Raw genomic sequence first — 19,822 nt, forward strand, 5'->3', positions numbered from 1 at the left:
TTTACACTGATTGGACCAAGTCAGAATATTTCTTGTTCGCCAGTCAATTACAGGATTGTGCTTCTGAAGGCAAGGAAGGCCTAGTATCAAAGGAGTGGATGGAGAGTCAATGCCAAGACATGAAATTTTCTCCCAATGCAAAGCTCCCAGCCAGGTGTGAGTAGGTGACCTCATTTAACCAATGAGAAAGTCGGATTGTCATGTGATGTAATTGGTCTATACTAATCTTTTTATTTATAAATATAAGGCAACTCTGAGTGGATGTTTCATGCCCCAGTAGAAGACCTATGGGTCGAAACGCGTCGGACGCCTTTAGCATCCTCTTTGTTGCCTATTTTGTTTTATACCGGTGATCACATTTTTTATTGTAATCAGGCTTTTTTAGAAATAAAAAAACACACATTTTTTTCATCTACACTATGTGGAGGCCTTTTTATTCTTTTTCCACATACTATCTGAATGAGAATCCAGCCCTCACTACAGTTCTATGGGAGATGCCTTGTTTCCTCTGATCCTTACCCAGGCTATCCATCGCGAGGACCTACTGGGGGCCCCTGGAGATCCACGCTGAGTCTGACCTGGAGGGTTCTGAGAGTCGGGACATCCTTTTCAACGCCCTGAGGGGCACCCTGCCCAAGTGATTCCCTGTCGCTGACAAGGGAGTCCAGTATATCTGGTAAGAGTCTTCTACACACTACTGTTATCAAGATTTATACAGTCGATCGATGTGTTCTCCTCGGGGATGTAATTATCAGCCTATGTTTTAACATCAGCTGTTTTTTACACCTATCCATCTTTAACCAGTGGTATTGTTTACCTTATGGACTTTACCTATTCATCTTATGCTGAGAGACTCACAAGTTTTTTATTGTATTGATGGTGATACCACTTAAGAATACCCGTCGTGGGTTTTCACAGTTGATATTTATGCGCTACATTTTTTATATGGTATTTTTATTGTTGTTGTCACACTGTATGTAGCTGCTCCTTTTTTTGCAATATTTGCACATTTTGTTGATAGCGCAGTGTTTACTTACAATAAATGCCAAGACATTAAATTTTCTCCCAATGCAAAGCTCCCAATTGTAACTGGAAAGGGTTGGTGGATTGGAGCACTAGATCTTGTGAAAGAGGCCGACTATCCACGGAAATCAGGCGGAGTGGGCAATCTAGAGCATGAGTTTCCAGGGACAAAAAGGTAATCAGAGTCTTATCAATAAAATTCTCAGCGGCTCCAGAATCTACCAAGGCCAGCAGTTCATGAGCCCCTGTCCCAAAGTGAATGACAGCGGGTAAAAGAATACGATTGCCCCCCTGGTGAGATGAGAGCAGACCTAAGGTAACCTCCCCGCAATTACCTAGGTCCTGGAGTTTCCCGAACGTGTAGGGCACGAACGGAGCATATGACCCTTGAGGCCACAATATAAGCAGAGTCCCATGTTACGCCGGCGCATGTGTTCCTGGGCAGATAACCGGGTGGAGCCTAACTGCATAGGTCCTTTCTCAGATTTGGCACTGGAGGTGGAATAGTCAGGCGGCAAGGGAGGTATATAGTTTGCCACAGCTGTAGTTTGTTCTCGTCTCCTCTCTCGCTGGTGGCGGTCAATTCTAATGGCTAGACTCATAGCCTCCTCCAGTGAGGCTGGGTAGGAGAAGTTGACCAGAGCATCCTTAATTGCATCTGAAAGACCCATTCTAAACTGGCTGCGGAGAGCTGCATCATTCCAGCCTGATTCCGGGGCCCACCTGCGAAACTCTGAGCAATACATTTCAGCTGTGGTAGTTCCTTGCTTTAAGTTACGCAGTGTTGATTCTGCAGTAGCAGCACAATCTGGATCATCATATAGCAACCCTAGGGCTTCAAAGAAGGCATCTACTGTTAGCAAGGCCGGATGGTTTGATTCCAGGTTAAAGGCCCAAGCCTGGGGTCACCCTGTAGTAGAGAGATAATGATTTAAACCCTCTGAGTTTTAGGGCCAGACGAGGATGTCCTTAACTTAAAATATAATTTGCATCTGTTTTTAAAGTTGCAAAACCCTTTACGGTCACCAGAAAACCGGTCAGGCAAAGGAATTTTTGGTTCAGATGGAGTTTTTGTAGCGGTGGTAGTAGAAGGAGATTGCATCTTGGTGAGCTCTGTGGCCATTTCCTGAACTTGATGGGATAAGCGGCAAAGTTCCTGTGCAAACAACTGAGCCTGCTCAGGATACATGATAGGTTTCCCTTATTATGTATGGCTCGTGTTAATGTCAGGCTAGGAGCATATAACAGGTAACAGTTCAGGTGTTCTGATTATGCAAGGAGTTCAAAGAACAAGAGCACATACCATGAGCAGGTCTAAACAGAGCAGGTCAGCTGGGACTTGTAGTTCACCACTGTAGATGAAGGTAGATGTTTGCTGGACCTTGTAGTTCACCACTGCAGATGAGGATAGATGTTGTCTGGTGCTTGTAGTTCACCGCTGCAGATGAAGGTACTACAGTAGAATCAGGCAAAGCGTAGTCTAGGCAAGCTGGGTCATACACAGGAAGACCACAGTCCAAACGGTACCGAATCAGAAGCAAGCAAACAGGGTAAAACGAGTCGGGTCATACACGAAATATACAGAGCAGATATCAGCTGGATCGAACACAAGGTAAACTCTAACACGAGCACTGACTGAATGCTGACACAGGTGATTTAAAGGTGAGCTGGCCAATCACTGTTGTTTCCCAGGCAAAGGCTGTGTCAGGTGAGTTGTGCTGGGTCCTAAAGGGAACCTAGTACTGACACCAATATGGAGCGGCATAGAGTTAACACTACAGGCAAATGAAAGGCTCAAAAACAGGGAGCTCAAACGCCTGTAGGAGCAGCTACTTTGAGCTTTATTGTGGCCTTACTGCTGCTAAGTCCTTGGCTCCTTGGCCTTGCCAACCTGTAATGACCCTAATTTTGGTCTGTGAAAAATGTTTTTTCACGAGTTTCATAATAAGTTGAACTAGAAGCTAGCACTTTTTTTTATTATTTAAAAAATGTTTACAAACTAATGTTAGTTTTGAGGTACTGTTCAGATGCTCCTCCTCAGGCCTAACATTATTTAACTGTATTGCACTTGGGTTGGTTGATGTGATGACGTGAACTTGTGATGTTTGTTTTATACGTGGCGTCATCAACAATGATGATATTTCGTGTTCTGTGTGACATGTGAGCTTTTCATTTTCAAGGCATAATACCTGTACAATGCAGCTAAAAGCATCTGCTCCTCAAGGAGTTTGAGCTTTTTTCCTGCCTGTTAACGCCTCCCCTCAATGTCAGCCCATTGCACACTAGTTTCAGGAATTTAGTGGCAGGAAAGCCTGCTGCCTGTAAGCTGCCCTGCCACTAAACTTCTAAAACCGCATAGTATTCCTTGGCCAATGGCCATGAATGAACACATAGGCTAACATGGAGGGGAAGAGGTAACAGGTAGAGAAAAAAAAAGCTCAAAAGAGCTAAAACACCTGGAGTAGCAGCTGCTTTGAGCTGTGCATGAGGCCTTACTGCAGCCTACATGCCAACCTAACACACATCCTTGCCATCCTGGAATGTTTTGTCTATGAAATGTGTTTCTCTTACACATGTGTAAGTTGAACTGGAAACAAACACATGTGTTTTTTTTGGTTTTTGAAATGTTATAAATAATGTCTTGTGTTGTGAGTTGACTGAGGTACTGTACTGTTCTTGCTTCTCCTCATGCCTAAACATTGTGAACTTGCAATGTACATGTCATTGATGACATTGACATTATTTTGTATATAACATGTTCTGTGCAATTTGCGCTTTAACAGCTTTGTGACCAGCAAATAAACATGTTTTCTTTCATAATGTCTTTTGACTGCGTTTCAATTCCTCATATTATGGCGAAAATGTGTAATTTTTCATTATTTTTTTTAAAAATGGTCACATGACCAAAATCAGGTATCGGTAATTGGTATCGGCGAGTACATGATGTCAAGAATCAGTAATGTGTGTGTGTGTATATGTGTATATATATATATATATATATATATATATATATATATATATATATATATATATATATATATATATATATATATCGAATTTGTCGGCGTATAACACGTGTCGGCGTATAACATGCACCCCAAGTTTAGGCGGGAATTTTAAGGAAAAAAAAAATTACATTTAAATGCCCATCAATGCAGCCTTGTCAGTGTCATCTGCAGAATTATCAGTGTCATCTCCAGCCTTGTCAGTGTCTATCTCCAGCCTTGTCAGTGTCCATCTCCAGCCTATCTCCAGCCTTGTCAGTGTACATCTCCAGCCTATCTCCAGCCTTGTCAGTGTCCATCTCCAGCCTTGTCAGTGTCCATCTCCAGCCTTGTCAGTGTCCATCTCCAGCTTTGTCAGTGTAATTTGCAGCTTTGCCCATTGCAGTTTAAATATGGCGCTGTGTAATATTGTATTGCGCAGGCGCCGTGTCTTCGGAAACTTGCGCAGTACGGGGCAGACACTATCCAATGGGGGGACACTTCTCGTCAGAACACCGCCGAGAACATAGCTGAGTGTACTCGGCTAGGCTCGGCTAACTCCGTTCACAGTCACGCCCAGTCCCTGTGTTATGTCCATCATAGGGCGGGACTGGGCATGACTGTGAGCGGAGCTAGCTGAGTCTAGCCGAGTACACTCGGCTATGTATTTCGGCGGCGCTCGCTCCTCCACTCACAATCAGTGGGGGATCGGCGGGGATCAACGTATAACACGCACCCACGATTTTCCCCTGATTTTAAGGGGAAAAAAGTGCGTGTTATAAGCCGATAAATACGGTATGTATATATATATATATATATATATATATATATATATATATATATATATATATATTACAGTATCTCACAAAAGTGAGTACACCCCTCACATTTTTGTAAATATTCCATTATATCTTTTCATGTGACAACACTGAAGAAATGACACTTTGCTACAATGTAAAGGAGTGAGTGTACAGCTTGTATAACAGTGTTATATGCACAGCCATTAATGTTTATACTGCTGGCAACAAAAGTGAGTACACCCCTAAGTGAAAATGTCCAAAGTGGGCCCAAAGTGTCAATATTATGTGTGGCCACCATTATTTTCCAGCCATGCCTTAACTCTCATGGGCATGGAGTTCACCAGAGCTTCATAGGTTGCCACTGGAGTCCTTTTCCACTCCTTCATGACAACATCACGGAGCTGGTGGATGTTAGAGACTAGGGATGAGCCGAACACCCCCCTGTTCGGTTCGCACCAGAACATGCGAACAGGCAAAAAATTTGTTCGAACACGCGAACACCGTTAAAGTCTATGGGACACGAACATGAATAATCAAAAGTGCTAATTTTAAAGGCTTATATGCAAGTTATTGTCATAAAAAGTGTTTGGGGACCCAGGTCCTGCCCCAGGGAACATCGATCAATGCAAAAAAAAGTTTTAAAAACGGCCGTTTTTTCGGGAGCAGTGATTTTAATAATGCTTAAAGTGAAACAATTATGCCCCGTACACACAGTCGGATTTTCCGACGGAAAATGTGCGATCGTTGTCGGACATTCCGACCATGTGTGGGCTCCATCGGACATTTTCCATCGGATTTTCCGACACACAAAGTTTGAGAGCAGGCTATTACATTTTCCGACAACAAAATCCGATTGCGTCAATTCCAACCGCGAGTGGCCAGTTCCGACGCACAAAGTGCCACGCATGCTCAGAAGAAATTCCGAGACAGAACAGCTCGGTCTGGTAAAATTAGCATTCGCAATGGATACAGCACTTTCGTCACAATGCAATGTAAAAAATGGTTTAATACAGCGCACTCTCTTCTTCTTTATAATGTGAGAAGAATGAAGCAGTTTTGCTGCTCATATTCACACAGACTTCTCACAAACGTCTTTCTTTATTATTTATCGTGATTTCCTCAATATATTTGGATTTGTCACATCTGACAAAATTTCTTTTTTGTTGTTTTATTTATTTATGTATTTTCAAGGCTGTTTTTTTTTTTTTTTTTTTTTTTTGGGGGTTTGTATTTTTTCAAGGCTGATGCTTGTTTTATTTTATTTTTAGTTTTACTCCATAGTATTTTTGTGTGTGTTTTGTGTCTCAAGTTACCACAACACCATTATTATCTTGTATTATTTAATATCAAGGAGATTGCTTGGTGTTGGTGTCCCTTGTTAATTTCACATTGTATTTTTGAAATGTACCTGAATCCTCACAAACAAACAGTCCTTTTTTAAGGAAAACACACATAGGCGAGTATAACTGAAACAAAAAATCCTTTATTAAGGGCTCAGAACCAAACAAAGAGGGAGACAACGCTGGAGAAACATCAGAGATTGGCGAAGCCTTGGACCCCCAGGGCACACATCAAATCTTTTCCTGCAAAATTGGTGGCCTGAGGAGTCCATATCTAAGGGAGTGCAGTCTGGTCCAGAAGTCCCAGAGATCCGGAAAGCAGCAGATGACATCTGTGTCCCCAGGCTGTGGTACTACAAGAGGCTGCATCTTTTGCCAGACCAGACTGGACCCAGGGTCATCACTCTCTGGTCTTCTTTCCACGCTTCCTTCCCGGCTGTGGCTCTGGTGTTGGAGATGTGGCAGGAGGAGGAGTAGGACCTGGAGGAGGAGGAGGAGAAGGAGGAGGAGGAGGAGTAGTCGGACCTGGAGGAGGAGGAGGAGTAGTAGGACCTGGAGCAGGAGGAGGACTATGTGTGAGGTTACAAATGTGGGTAGCACATATTATTTGGCCCCTCAACCCCTTATTGAGAGCTTCCAAAATTAAGGAATCATTGGCCCTCCTCCATCTGCAGCATTTTGCAGGCAGTTAGGCCAGCAAAGTCCTCCGCCACACTGTGGGGGCTTCTCAGGGCCTCTGTAGCCTTCCAAAAGAGGCCTATGGCAGCCTCCTCCAGGTTACTCATCTTCCTGCCACTTTGTCTTTGAAGGTGTAGGGGAGGGACTTGGATATCAGGCAACCTGCTTGGCCCGGCCACCTCCTGGCTGAGACTTCCCTGTGTATGAAAAAGGGACATGGTTGTAGTTTTTGCATCATCAATCACAATCATAAATTAGTACTCCAAACTAACATCTAGTTAACATCATTGATGGGACAACCAGAAATATTTAGAGAAATGCTATACCTGGCTCAAGCTGGGCTCCCCCACATGTAGCTGCCTGGAAGGCCCAGGTTGGGCTTCAGAAGCCTCAGCTGGGTTGGGAAAGAAGCGTGGAAGCAAGACTGGAGAGTGCTGGCCTGGGATCAGTCTGACCTGCCAGAAAATGCAGCCTGTCATAGTACCACAGCCTGTGGACGTAAATGTCATCTGCAACTCCTGATCTCTGGGAATCCTGGACCTTCTTGTGCTCCCTTAGATAAGTGCTCCTCAGGCCACCAATTAGGATCTTCAAATAGGTGATATCTGCCGTGGGGATCACCATCTTTACAAATTCCAACAAATTATCCAGCGCTGCCTTCCTCTTTGTTTGGTTCTTATATTCAGGGTGGTTTATCTCCCATAGACAGGGCAGCTCCCTGAACATATCAATGAAGATTGCCATAAAGTCCTTATCTTTCAAGATATCCATTTTCACTGCAAGACACAACACAAGACAAACCCTAATGTCAGCCTAAAGTCTTCTAAACTTGTGCAAATACAGGCCTCAATCTAGAAGCAGTATAGGCCCAATGTTAAATCTTACCTTCGTTATCATGATCGGTGCCCTCGTTACTCCTTCCTCCGCTCACAGATCGTACGTACTACGCACGCGTGTTACACTTTATAGACACTGCGCATGCATGCAACTCCGCCCGCCCCTGGCGTTTTTTCTAGTCTATTCCCTGCCCCTTCTCGTTCGGCGCAGTGGGGAAGAGCACATGGCGGAGTCAGAGCAGGTGTCTGATATTTACACCAACGAGGAGGAGGAGGAGGAAAGCCCGGAGGCAGAAATGTCCTGATCCAGAAGGAGACGATTTAAGGCATAAAATATGTCCTTTGGGGAGATGTTGGAGATGGTCGACATACTGAAGAAGGCCGACTATGACGGGAAGTATGGACCTTACCCCAACCCCAATGTCCGAAAGGCCAAGATCATGGCGAAAGTGGTCAAAAGTCTGCACTGGAATTTCGGGGTACGTCGAACGAAAGATCAGCTCAGGAAGCGGTGGTCGGACCTAAAATTAAGAGAGCACGAGCAGTACAGAAAGATCCGGAGAGTGCTGCAAAAAAGTAAGTAGTTGTGCTGTGTTCCTATTCTTTTTGTGTTTATTACGTTCGTGCTGCTCCATGTGCTTTTCTTAACTGTTATCCAGTTTAAAATGTCAACTTTCATGTTCATGGGCACATTATTCGTTCGTTTCAAACATTTTTCTTTCGGCCTAGAAAACACCATTGTTTTGGCCATATGCATTTGCCCACATTTTTTAGGGCTTACTTGTCTGAAAATAATTTGGTTGTGTAGATGGGTTTGTTACTAGAATGAAATGCAAACTAGATTTTGTGTAAGGAGAGGACGCTCAGCAGCTGTTTAGACATCTGGACGTTGGAGCACTAGTGTGGGACACAAGAACACCCTTTTTATTAGGGGGCCCACACAGGTGCTCCAGTGTATACTATAGGGGTGTCTCCATCTGTGAAGCTTGCACAAAACAGGTACAGTATTGAAGCTTGACAAAGGACACTAAAAATTCTACATCTTGGAACTCTGCCAAAACAGACAATTGTACCCCACTTCCAAGCAATGTTTCATATTTCTAGTTCTTCCCTCAAATATCTGTGTGCTAAGTATACCATTTTTTTTTACATAGGGGAGAAAAGACTCGGAGGACACCCCTCATCTGAGGGGACCAGAGACCCCACACCTCTGGAAGAAGGGGAAATCAAACCAAGACAAGAAGAGCAGGAGGAGGAAGACGTGGTGGAAATTGGCACCACAACAGGTGAGTGTCTGCGACCACAGGCTCAGGTAAGAGATGGATGCCGGCATATTTATAATACATGTTTTTTTTTGGTTTCTATCTTTTTAGGTGATCGTGATGTTGTGGATCCAGATCCTTTCACCTCGGAAAGTGCACAGATCCTGATTGGGGAGATCATGGGGTGTAATAGGGACTTGGAAAACATCAAGAAAAACATCAATGATGTTCTTCAAAAAAATAAGAACATCATTGATGTTTTGGGGAGAGTTTAAAACCCCTCCAAATCCCTTTGTTTTATGGTGTGCTACAATTTTAAAATTTTTTGTCAAATTGGAGAAAAGCCAAATTTTGAAGAGGCACACAGTGTGTCAACATGTGCTATCTGCCATCACGGGAGATCAATGGACGCGTTTTGGGGGTGCAATCCCTTCCTCAATAATAAAGTAGCTGAGAGGAAGGGGTTGCTCCCCCAAAACACGTCCCTTGATCCCCCATGATGGCAGCTAGCACATGTTGACATTCGGCTATTTGTGTGCATCTTCAAAATTTGGCTTTTCTGGGGGTGATTTCACCCCATCTGAACGCAATATCAAACACAGTTTCTAAATACTCATGTCTGATATTGCCTTGAAGTTCTACCAAATGTGAACTTTGTAAGTTCAAGATTTGTGTCTTTCTTGTTGGTTTCAAACATGCCTGTTTTATCTTAAATGGACATTTCTACTTTTTCTTATGTGACCCCAAAAATTGTTATACAACAAACATGTTGGTTTGTTTTAAAAACCTTTTCTAAATGCACATGTGATTGTGCAGGTATTAAAAAGATTGTTAATCAAGAATGTGTGGATTATTGTCTCAACGCTACAAAACTTTTGGGGTGCTCTAATTGCTGCTTTCTGTGACAATGGGTGTTATTTCCTAAGGGCAAATCCACTTTGCACTACAAGTGCAGTTTCAACTGCACTTGTAGTGCAAAGTGTCTTTGCCTTTAGTAAATAACACCCAACAGTGCTTTGTAAGGTTACACAATCACGCCATTTTCAGGACTCGCCACATTTCTGTCAGGGTCAGCTAAAACAAACACAAGCAGTAAATGTCATCAAAGATTTGCTTATTTTGTTTTTTTTTAATTTGAAAAAGGTTTTACACATTGTCGGGCATATTGATAGCCCCCCTACCCGCAAAGAATTCAAGGTATCTTAGCCGGACATCACGGGCGCTCAGGGGGACAAGCCAGGATGGCCACTTTCAAGCGCCATTAGGGTTGGTTCATTTTAAATTCTGGCCCAACTGAGTCAGCATAGTTGGCAGAATGTTGCCGTAAAAAGTTGTGTAGAACACAGCACGCCAGGATAATGTGATTCAGTTTGTACTCCGCCATATGTATGGGTGTAAGAAATAGGCGGAACCGGCTGGCCATGATTCCAAACGTGTTCTCCACCACTCTTCTGGCTCTGGCCAGCCGGTAATTAAAAACCCTCTGGTCCGGGGTGAGGGTCCTCATCGGGAATGGCCGCATAAGATGGTCCCCCAGCGCAAAAGCTTCATCCGCAACGAAGACAAATGGGAGTCCTTCCACATTGTCTTCTGGAGGTGGCAAGTCCAAGCTGCCATTCTGGAGACGCCTGTAGAACTCCGTCTGGGCAATGACTCCACCATCGGACATCCGGCCATTCTTCCCCACGTCCACATACAGAAAATCATAAATAGCCGACACCATCGCCAACATCACAATACTATTGAACCCCTTATAATTATAATAGTACGACCCCGAGCTGGGTGGTGGGATGATGTGGACGTGTTTCCCATCAATTGCCCCACCGCAGTTAGGAAAGTTCCACCGCTGGGCAAAGTGGGAGGCCACAGTCTGCCATTCCTGTGGCGTGGAAGGAAACTGTGGAGTAAAACAAAAAAAAATTAGTCTTTATGCACATAAACATGGAAAGAAGATTAGACACAAACATTCTTGGCCAACATCAAGATAACATTTATTTATGTGAATTTTTCAAGACCAAAGTATAAGGTACACCGATCATATTTCCCCCCCCCCCCCCATGGGCCATTTCTAACATTATAGGGGGGAACTCTTGGACAGGTAACCCTCTCCACTTCATTGAGAGATGAATGCCTAAATAATGGGTATTACTTTGAACAGCCCCTCCTTAGTTACACTATTGGCAGCCCACTGGACAGGTAAGAAGTGTCATAATACAAAGATATAAATACACACTGTACACATTTGAGCACATTTGGACATTCTGCTATTACCTATCAAGATAATAATAGGATACAAAAACTTTAAACATTACCATCTGAAAGTATACAGGCAGGCCCTTGCACTACATGCTTTGGGGAATTCATCCATACATCTGACCACAAAAGAGATGGGTATAGTGTGTATGGGTTTGGCAAAGTCAGCAGATAGATGATTGAGGATAGATAGAGAATTGGTATCAGCTGACTTAGCAGTTGGGGGAAGGGAGGGTTCCAAATGATTTGGGGACCCCCAAAAAAAGCCTCTGGCACTCTGTCTGAATTTAAAGCACAAATCACATTTCAAAACATTTTAGGGGTGTTTGGGGTAAAGCACTACTATGGAGCTGATAAAATACATTGTTAAGTGACTACATGAGGTGAATATAGGGCCAGGAGAGCATGCTGGGGAGGTAAGTGAAGGCAAATATGTATGAAGGACAACAAAAATAATTACAAAAATATCAAGCATGCATGAGGACAAAGGGAACATTCACAGCATATTACAATCATGGTAATTAGGGAATGAGGAAAGAAATACAATATATTATCAAACATCATATACAATAAAATGTGATATTAAAGGATACAAATCTTACCCTAATATACTCCTTCTGAAGGACCTGGATGATGGCAGAACAGGTCTCTGGGATAATGATACCCAGAGCCTGGGGGGAGATGCCTGTTGAGAACTTGAGGTCCTGCGGGCTCCTCCCCGTTGCAAAGTACCGCATGGTGGTGATGAGCCTCTGCTCCGGAGTGATGGCTTGCCTCATGCAGGTATCCTGCCTGCTGATATAGGGGGTCAGCAAAGCCAACAAAAGGTGAAATACGGGGTTCGTCATCCGGAGAAAGTTCCTGAAATCATCAGGATTATTCTCACTGATCTCACGGAGCAAAGGCATATGACAGAACTGGTCACGCTGAAGCAACCAATTCTTGGTCCATGAACTCCTCCCCACCCTGTTCATGGACTGGACTTGTGTCAAGGTCAGGACCCCAACACCAAGCCCCCGCACAGCACGAACTCTACGAGGAGTACGTATCAGAATGAAGTAACAGAACGCACTGAAGAACAGCAAGGCCTGTGAAGAGCGACCTGAAAAACAGTAACGAACGAACAAGAACAGAATGACAAGAGTCACGCGTCACTTGCTGCACGCATTGAAGAGCAGATACAAACCCACAAGCACAAACTGAACAGCAGAAAACGATCTGAAAACCACGAGTCTGAAAAAGCGCGAATCGTCTCTCACCAAACTTTTACTAACACGAGATTAGCAAAAGGAGCCCAAAGGGTGCCGCGCTTGGTTCTGAACTGGCCTTTTCTAGTCTCATCGTACGTGGTGTACGTCACCGCGTTCTTGGCAATCAGAAATTCCAACAACTTTGTGCGACCGTGTGTTCGCAAAACAAGTTTGAGCCAACATCCGTTGGAAAAAATCCATGGATTTTGTTGTCCGAATGTCCGATCAATGTCCGATCATGTGTACGGGGCATTAAAGTGTAATATTCCTTTAAATTTCGTACCTGGGGGGTGTCTATAGTATGCCTGTAAAGGGGCGCATGTTTCCTGTGTTTAGAACAGTCTGACAGCAAAATGACATTTCAAAGGAAAAAAAGTCATTTAAAACTACTCTCGGCTATTAATGAATTGCCGGTCCGACAATACACATAAAAGTTCATTGATAAAAATGGCATGGGAATTCCCCACAGGGGAACCCCAAACCAAAATTTAAAAAAAAATGATGTGGGGGGTCCCCCTAAATTCCATACCAGGCCCTTCAGGTCTGGTATGGATATTAAGGGGAACCCCGGCCAAAATTTTTTAAAAAATGTCGTGAGGTCCCCCTCAAAATCTATACCAGACCCTTCAGGTCCGGTATGGATTTTAAGGGGAACCCCGCGCCAAAATGTAAAAAAAATGGCGTGGGGTCCCCCCAAAAATCCATACCAGACCCTTATCCAAGCACGCAACCTGGCAGGCCGCAGGAAAAGAGAGGGGGACAAGAGCGCGCCCCCCCCTGCTGAACAGTATCAGGCCACATGCCCTCAACATTGGGAGGGTGCTTTGGGGTAGCCCCCCAAAACACCTTGTCCCCATGTTGATGGGGACAAGGGCCTCATCCCCACAACCCTTGCCCGGTGGTTGTGGGGGTCTGCGGGCGGGGGCTTATCAGAATCTGGAAGCCCCCATTAACAAGGGGACCCCCAGATCCTGGCCCTCCCCCCTGTGTGATATGGTAAGGGGGTACAAAAGTACCCCTACCATTTCACAAAAAAAGTGTCAAAAATGTTAAAAATGACAAGAGACAGTTTTTGACAATTCCTTTATTTAAATGCTTCTTCTATCTTCTATCTTCTTTCTTCTATCTTCTATCTTCCTTCGGTTTCTTCCTCCATCTTCTTCTTCTTCTGGTTGTTCTGGTTCTTCCTCCGGTGTTCTCGTCTGGCATCTTCCTCCGCGGCATCTTCTTCCCTTCGTCTTCTGGGCCACTCCACATCCAGCATGATGGGAGGCTCCTGCTGTGTGACGCTTCTCCTCTTCTGACGGTTCTTAAATAACGGAGGGCAGGGCCACCTGGTGACCCTGCCCCCCTCTGACGCACGGGGACTTGACGGGGACTTCCCTGTGGCATGCCCCATGATGTCAGAGGGGGGCGGGGTCATTTCTTCAGTGTTGTCACATACAAAGATATAATAAAATATTTACAAAAATGTGAGGGGTATATTCACTTTTGTGAGATACTGTATATACAGTTTTGTGTGTATATATACCGTATATATATATATATATATATATATATATATATATATATATATATATATATATATTTATTTATATATCTATTATACTCTGCATCCAGTGTAGCCTATATCTACAGTGCATTCGGTGGTGTACAGTTTCTACTACACTTCTGGTGGTGTACACAGTATAAAATACAATGCAGCCATTGTACAGTTGCTAATACAGTGCAGGCAGTGTACACAGTATCTAATACAGTGTGTACAGTTTCTACTACACTTCTGGTGGTGTACACAGTATAAAATACAGTGCAGCCATTGTACAGTTGCTAATACAGTGCAGGCAGTGTACACAGTATCTAATACAGTGTGTACAGTTTCTACTACACTTCTGGTGGTGTACACACTACAGTGCAGTCGTAGTACAGTTTCTACTACTTTTCTGGTGGTGTACACAGTATCTAACACAGTGTGTACAGTTTCTACTACACTTCTGGTGGTGTACACAATACAGTGCAGCTGTAGTACAGTTTCTAATGCAGTGCAGGCGGTGTACACAGTATCTAATACAGTGTGTACAGTTTCTACTACACTTCTGGTGGTGTACACAGCATACAATACAGTGCAGCAGTTGTACATTTGCTAATACAGTGCAGGCGATGTACATAGTATCTAATACAGTGTGTACAGTTTCCAATACACTTCAGGCGGTGTACACAGTATCTAATACTGCCCCTCCAGATTCTGTTTCAGGTATTCACAGAATCCAACCAGGTGACTGGGTGGTGGTCAAGCGACACATCAGAAAGACACTAGAACCAAAAATTGGACTGACCACATTTGGTGCTTTTGACAACCGGTTCTGCTGTCAAGTTGGAAGGAAAGCCCACCTGGATTCACGCCAGTCACTGCAAGAAAATCCTGAAGTGATGATATCCTTTGAAAAAATTATGATAATGTTTCTTTTCTTTTTGTTGTTTGTGAGAACTGAGACATGGAAAAATAACCCTTTCATTCAAATGTTAAAGCGGGGGTTCACCCACACCGCCAAAAAAAAAAAATATTAAAAGCCAGCAGCTACAAATACTGCAGCTGCTGACTTTTAATACATGGCCACTTACCTGTCCCAGGCTCCAGCGATGTCGGCAGGGGACGCCGAGAACCCGCTCGGTTCTCGGGAGCTGCCGCTGCCATCCTAGGTGAGGGAATCAGGAAGTGAAGCGTTGCGGCTTCACTTACCGGTTCCCTACTGCGCATGCACGAGCGTCCCAAGTGGTCCCCGCTCTCTCCTAGGAGCTGTGTGTTCCCAGGAGACAGTGCGGTGGGGACGGGAAGAGGCGTAGACTCCCATGGGAGTCTATGCCGGAAGTGGGTGCAAATACCTGTCTTAGACAGGTATCTGCACCCCCCTCCCCCCTGAAAGGTGCCAAATGTGACACCGGAGGGGGGGGAGGGTTCCGAAAAGCGGAAGTTCCATTTTTGTGTGGAACTCCGCTTTAACCACTTGAGCCCCGGACCATTATGCTGCCTAAGGACCAGAGGTCTTTTTCCAATTTGGCACTGCGTCGCTTTAACTGCTAATTGCGCGGTCATGCAATGCTGTACCCAAACTAAATTTGCGTCCTTTTCTTCCCACAAATAGAGCTTTCTTTTGATGGTATTTGATCACCTCTGCAGTTTTTATTTTTTGCGCTATAAACGGAAAAAGACCGAAAAATTTGAAAAAAAATGATATTTTCTACTTTTTGTTATAAAAAAAATCCAATAAACTAAATTTTAGTCATACATTTAGGCCAAAATGTATTCGGCCACATGTCTTTGGTAAAAAAAATGTCAATAAGCATATATTTATTGGTTTGCGCAAAAGTTATAGCGTCTACAAACTAGGGTACATTTTCTGTAATTTATACAGCTTTTAGTTTATGACTGCCTATGTCATTTCTTGAGGTGCTAAAATGGCTATTTGCTGAGAGGCATGGTGAGTATTTTGCAGCTCTCATTTGTTTTTGAAAATGAAGAAAGATGAGAAAAAACTTTATTTTTTTTCTTTTTTCAATTTTCAAAACTTTGTGACAAAAAGTGAGGTCTGCAAAATACTCACTATACCTCTCAGCAAATAGCTTGGGGTGTCTACTTTCCAAAATGGGGTCATTTGGGGGGGTTTTGTGCCACCTGGGCTTTCCATGGCCTCCGAAACTGTGATAGGCAGTGAAGAGTGAAATCAAAAATTCACGCCCTTAGAAAGCCTGAAGGCGGTGCTTGGTTTTCGGGGTCCCGTACGCGGCTAGGCTCCCAAAAAGTCTCACACATGTGGTATCCCCGTACTCAGGAGAAGCAGCAGAATGTATTTTGGGGTGTAATTTCACATATTCCCATGGCATGGCATGGCTTTCCCGCAACTTGTGTCGCAATATAAAATATTCCATGGACTCGACTTGCCTCTCAGCAAATAGCTTGGGGTGTCTACTTTCCAAAATGGGGTCATTTGGGGGGGTTTTGAACTGTCCTGGCATTTTATGCACAACATTTAGAAGCTTATGTCACACATCACTCACTCTTCTAACCACTTGAAGACAAAGCCCTTTCTGACACTTTTTGTTTACATGAAAAAGTTTTTTTTTTTTGCAAAAAAATTACTTTGAACCCCCAAACATTATATATTTTTTTAAAGCAAATGCCCTACAGATTAAAATGGTGGGTGTTTCATTTTTTTTTTTCACAAAGTATTTGTGCAGCGATTTTTCAAACGCATTTTTTGGGGAAAAAACACACTTTTTTAAATTTTAATGCACTAAAACACATTATATTGCCCAAATGTTTGATGAAATAAAAAAGATGATCTTAGGCCGAGTACATGGATACCAAACATGACATGCTTTAAAATTGCGCACAAACGTGCAGTGGCAACAAAATAAATACATTTTTAAAAGCCTTTAAAAGCCTTTACAGGTTACCACTTTAGATTTTAGGTCTACTGCAAAAATTACTGCCCTCGATCTGACCTTCGCGGCGATACCTCACATGCATGGTGCAATTGCTGTTTACGTTTGACGACAGACCGCCGCTTGCGTTCGCCTTAGCGCGAGAGCAGGGGGCGACAGGGGTGCTTTTTTTTTTTTTTTTTTTTTTTTTTTTTTTCTTTATTATTTTTTTGCTTTTTTATCTTATTTTTAAACTGTTCCTTTCATTTTTTTTTTTTTTAATCATTTTTATTGTTATCTCGGGGAATGTAAATATCCCCTATGATAGCAATAGGTAGTGACAGGTACTCTTTTTTGAAAAAATTGGGGTCTATTAGACCCTAGATCTCTCCTCTGCCCTCAAAGCATCTGATGACACCAAGATCGGTGTGATAAAATGCTTCCCCAATTTCCCAATGGCGCTATTTACATCTGGCGAAATCTAAGTCATAAAATGCTCGTAGCTTCCGGTTTCTTAGGCCATAGAGATGTTTGGAGCCACTCTGGTCTCTGATCAGCTCTATGGTCAGCTGGCTGAATCACCGGCTGCATTCTCAGGTTCCCTGTTGAGACAGGAGAGCCAGAGAAAAACACGGAAGACGGTGGGGGGGGGCATTCCCTCCCACGGCTTGTAAAAGCAGTCTAGAGGCTAATTAGCCGCTAGGATTGCTTTTACATGAAAGCCGACCACTGGCTGAAAAGAATGATACCAAGATGATACCTAAACCTGCAGGCATCATTCTGGTATAACCATTCAAAGTCGTGAATGGCGTACCTGAAGACAAAAAAATGGTTAACAATAAAGCACAGTAAACGGTAAAGTATAAAAAATTGCATACCTGAAAAGCAAACATGATAAAACATAATAACAATAAAACATTGCAGAATAGAATACAGTAAAAAAGAGCAGAACAAGAGAGAGAGAATAGAGAGAGAGAGAGAACAATAAAACGACAACTATTTTTTTTTATTTTATATATATATTTTTTTTTTTATACTTTTTTTGTAACTAACTTTTATAACGGTAACCGGTTCCAGGTTCGGGTCTCTCAAAATGCGATGGCCTCTTGGGAGACCCTGTGAAAGTGCAATGCTGTACCCTACGCTAATACTCAACTAATGAATGGTAGCGTTCAAAACATTCACCAATGCAAAGACCAGGATTGTCAGGACAGGAGGGACAATAATAGCGAGTGTCACGCCTATATCCGCGCTTGCTGCAGACACAACATCTTTTTTGGGGGTTCGTTGGGTAGGGGTACTCGGGAGGACATAAAGAAAATGCCTCTCATGCAGCCGACTGCATTTGGTTGGGGATGTGAATGGGGGAAGTACGGGCGCTGCAGAAGTGGTGGGTTCCCAATTAGGATTGGCGAATGCAGCAGGAAGGGCACTATGGGCACGACGGGCCTGTGTTTGTCTTTTTGGTGGCAGCGGGACACTACTTGTGCTTGCCACCTCACCAGCTTGAACTGCACTTATGGGACTCGCCACGTCACCAAGTGTTACTGCAGTGCTGGTTTGACTACGACCAGGGTGTACTAGGCCGCTGGCGCTTGCCAGTTCAATAAAAAGCTACCAAAAAAACTGTTAGCGATCGCAAGGATCAGGCCTGACTCTGCGAACACTGCGAACACTGCAGTTATGCGTTTAGTGTTTTGTAAGTGACAGTGATCGATCGATACTGCACTTGGGTGGGCTGAGCTGGGCCGGGCGGAGGGGCAAAATGCAGGTGCTAGCAGGTATCTGGGCTGATCCCGCTAACACTGCGTTTTTGGGAACCCTAAACTGCTGGGGACGCTAGTATAGATCTGATCGGATCAGATATTGATCCGTTCAGATACTATACCACTAAGGGAGGTGTACGGTGCGTGCGTGGGTGTTAGCGGTACTGGCGCTAATCTGACGCTGCTTGGGGCTGGTGCTTGCCAGTTCACCAAAATACTACCAAAAAAACTGTTAGCGATCGCAGGGATCAGGCCTGACTCTGCGAACGCTGCAGTTATGCATTTAGTGTTTTGTAAGTGTCAGTGATCGATTGATACTGCACTTGGGTGGGCTGGGCTGGGCCGGGCGGAGGGGCAAAACGCAGGTGCTAGCAGGTATCTGGGCTGATCCCGCTAACACTGCGTTTTTGGGAACCCTAAACTGCTGGGGACGCTAGTATAGATCTGATTGGATCAGATATTGATCCGTTCAGATACTATACCACTAAGGGAGGTGTACGGTGCGTGCGTGGGTGTTAGTGCTACTGGCGCTAACCTGACGCTGCCTGGGGATGGTGCTTGCCAGTTCACCAAAATGCTACCAAAAAAATGTTAGCGATCGCAGGGATCAGGCCTGACTCTGCGAACGCTGCAGTTATGCGTTTAGTGTTTTGTAAGTGACAGTGATCGATCTATACTGCACTTGGGTGGGCCGGGCGGAGGGGCAAAACGCAGGTGCTAGCAGGTATCTGGGCTGATCCCGCTAACACTGTGTTTTTGGGAACCCTAAACTGCTGGGGACGCTAGTATAGATCTGATCGGATCAGATATTGATCCGATCAGATACTATACCACTAAGGGAGGCGTATGCTGCGTGCGTGGGTGTTAGCGGTACTGGCGCTAATCTGACGCTGCCTGGGGCGATGCATATCACCGCCGGGCGATCAGGGGGCTAAACCTTTATTCGGTAATAAACGGCGGGTGCCCTGACACTAAAAAAAATAAACAAACTAACCAGCGTCACCCGTAACACTTATACGGTGATCAGTGGTGAAAGGGTTAACTAGGGGGCCATCAAGGGGTTAAAACATTTATTAGATAGTATATGGGGGTCCCTGACGCTATAAAACGCTGACGGCGAACCTAAATATTTAGGTCCCTAACTAGCATCACCAGCGACACTAATACAGCGATCAGAAAAATGATCGCTTAGCGACACTGGTGACAGGGGG

Source organism: Aquarana catesbeiana, linkage group LG05 (assembly GCF_042186555.1).
Source record: "Aquarana catesbeiana isolate 2022-GZ linkage group LG05, ASM4218655v1, whole genome shotgun sequence".
NCBI lineage: Eukaryota > Metazoa > Chordata > Amphibia > Anura > Ranidae > Aquarana > Aquarana catesbeiana.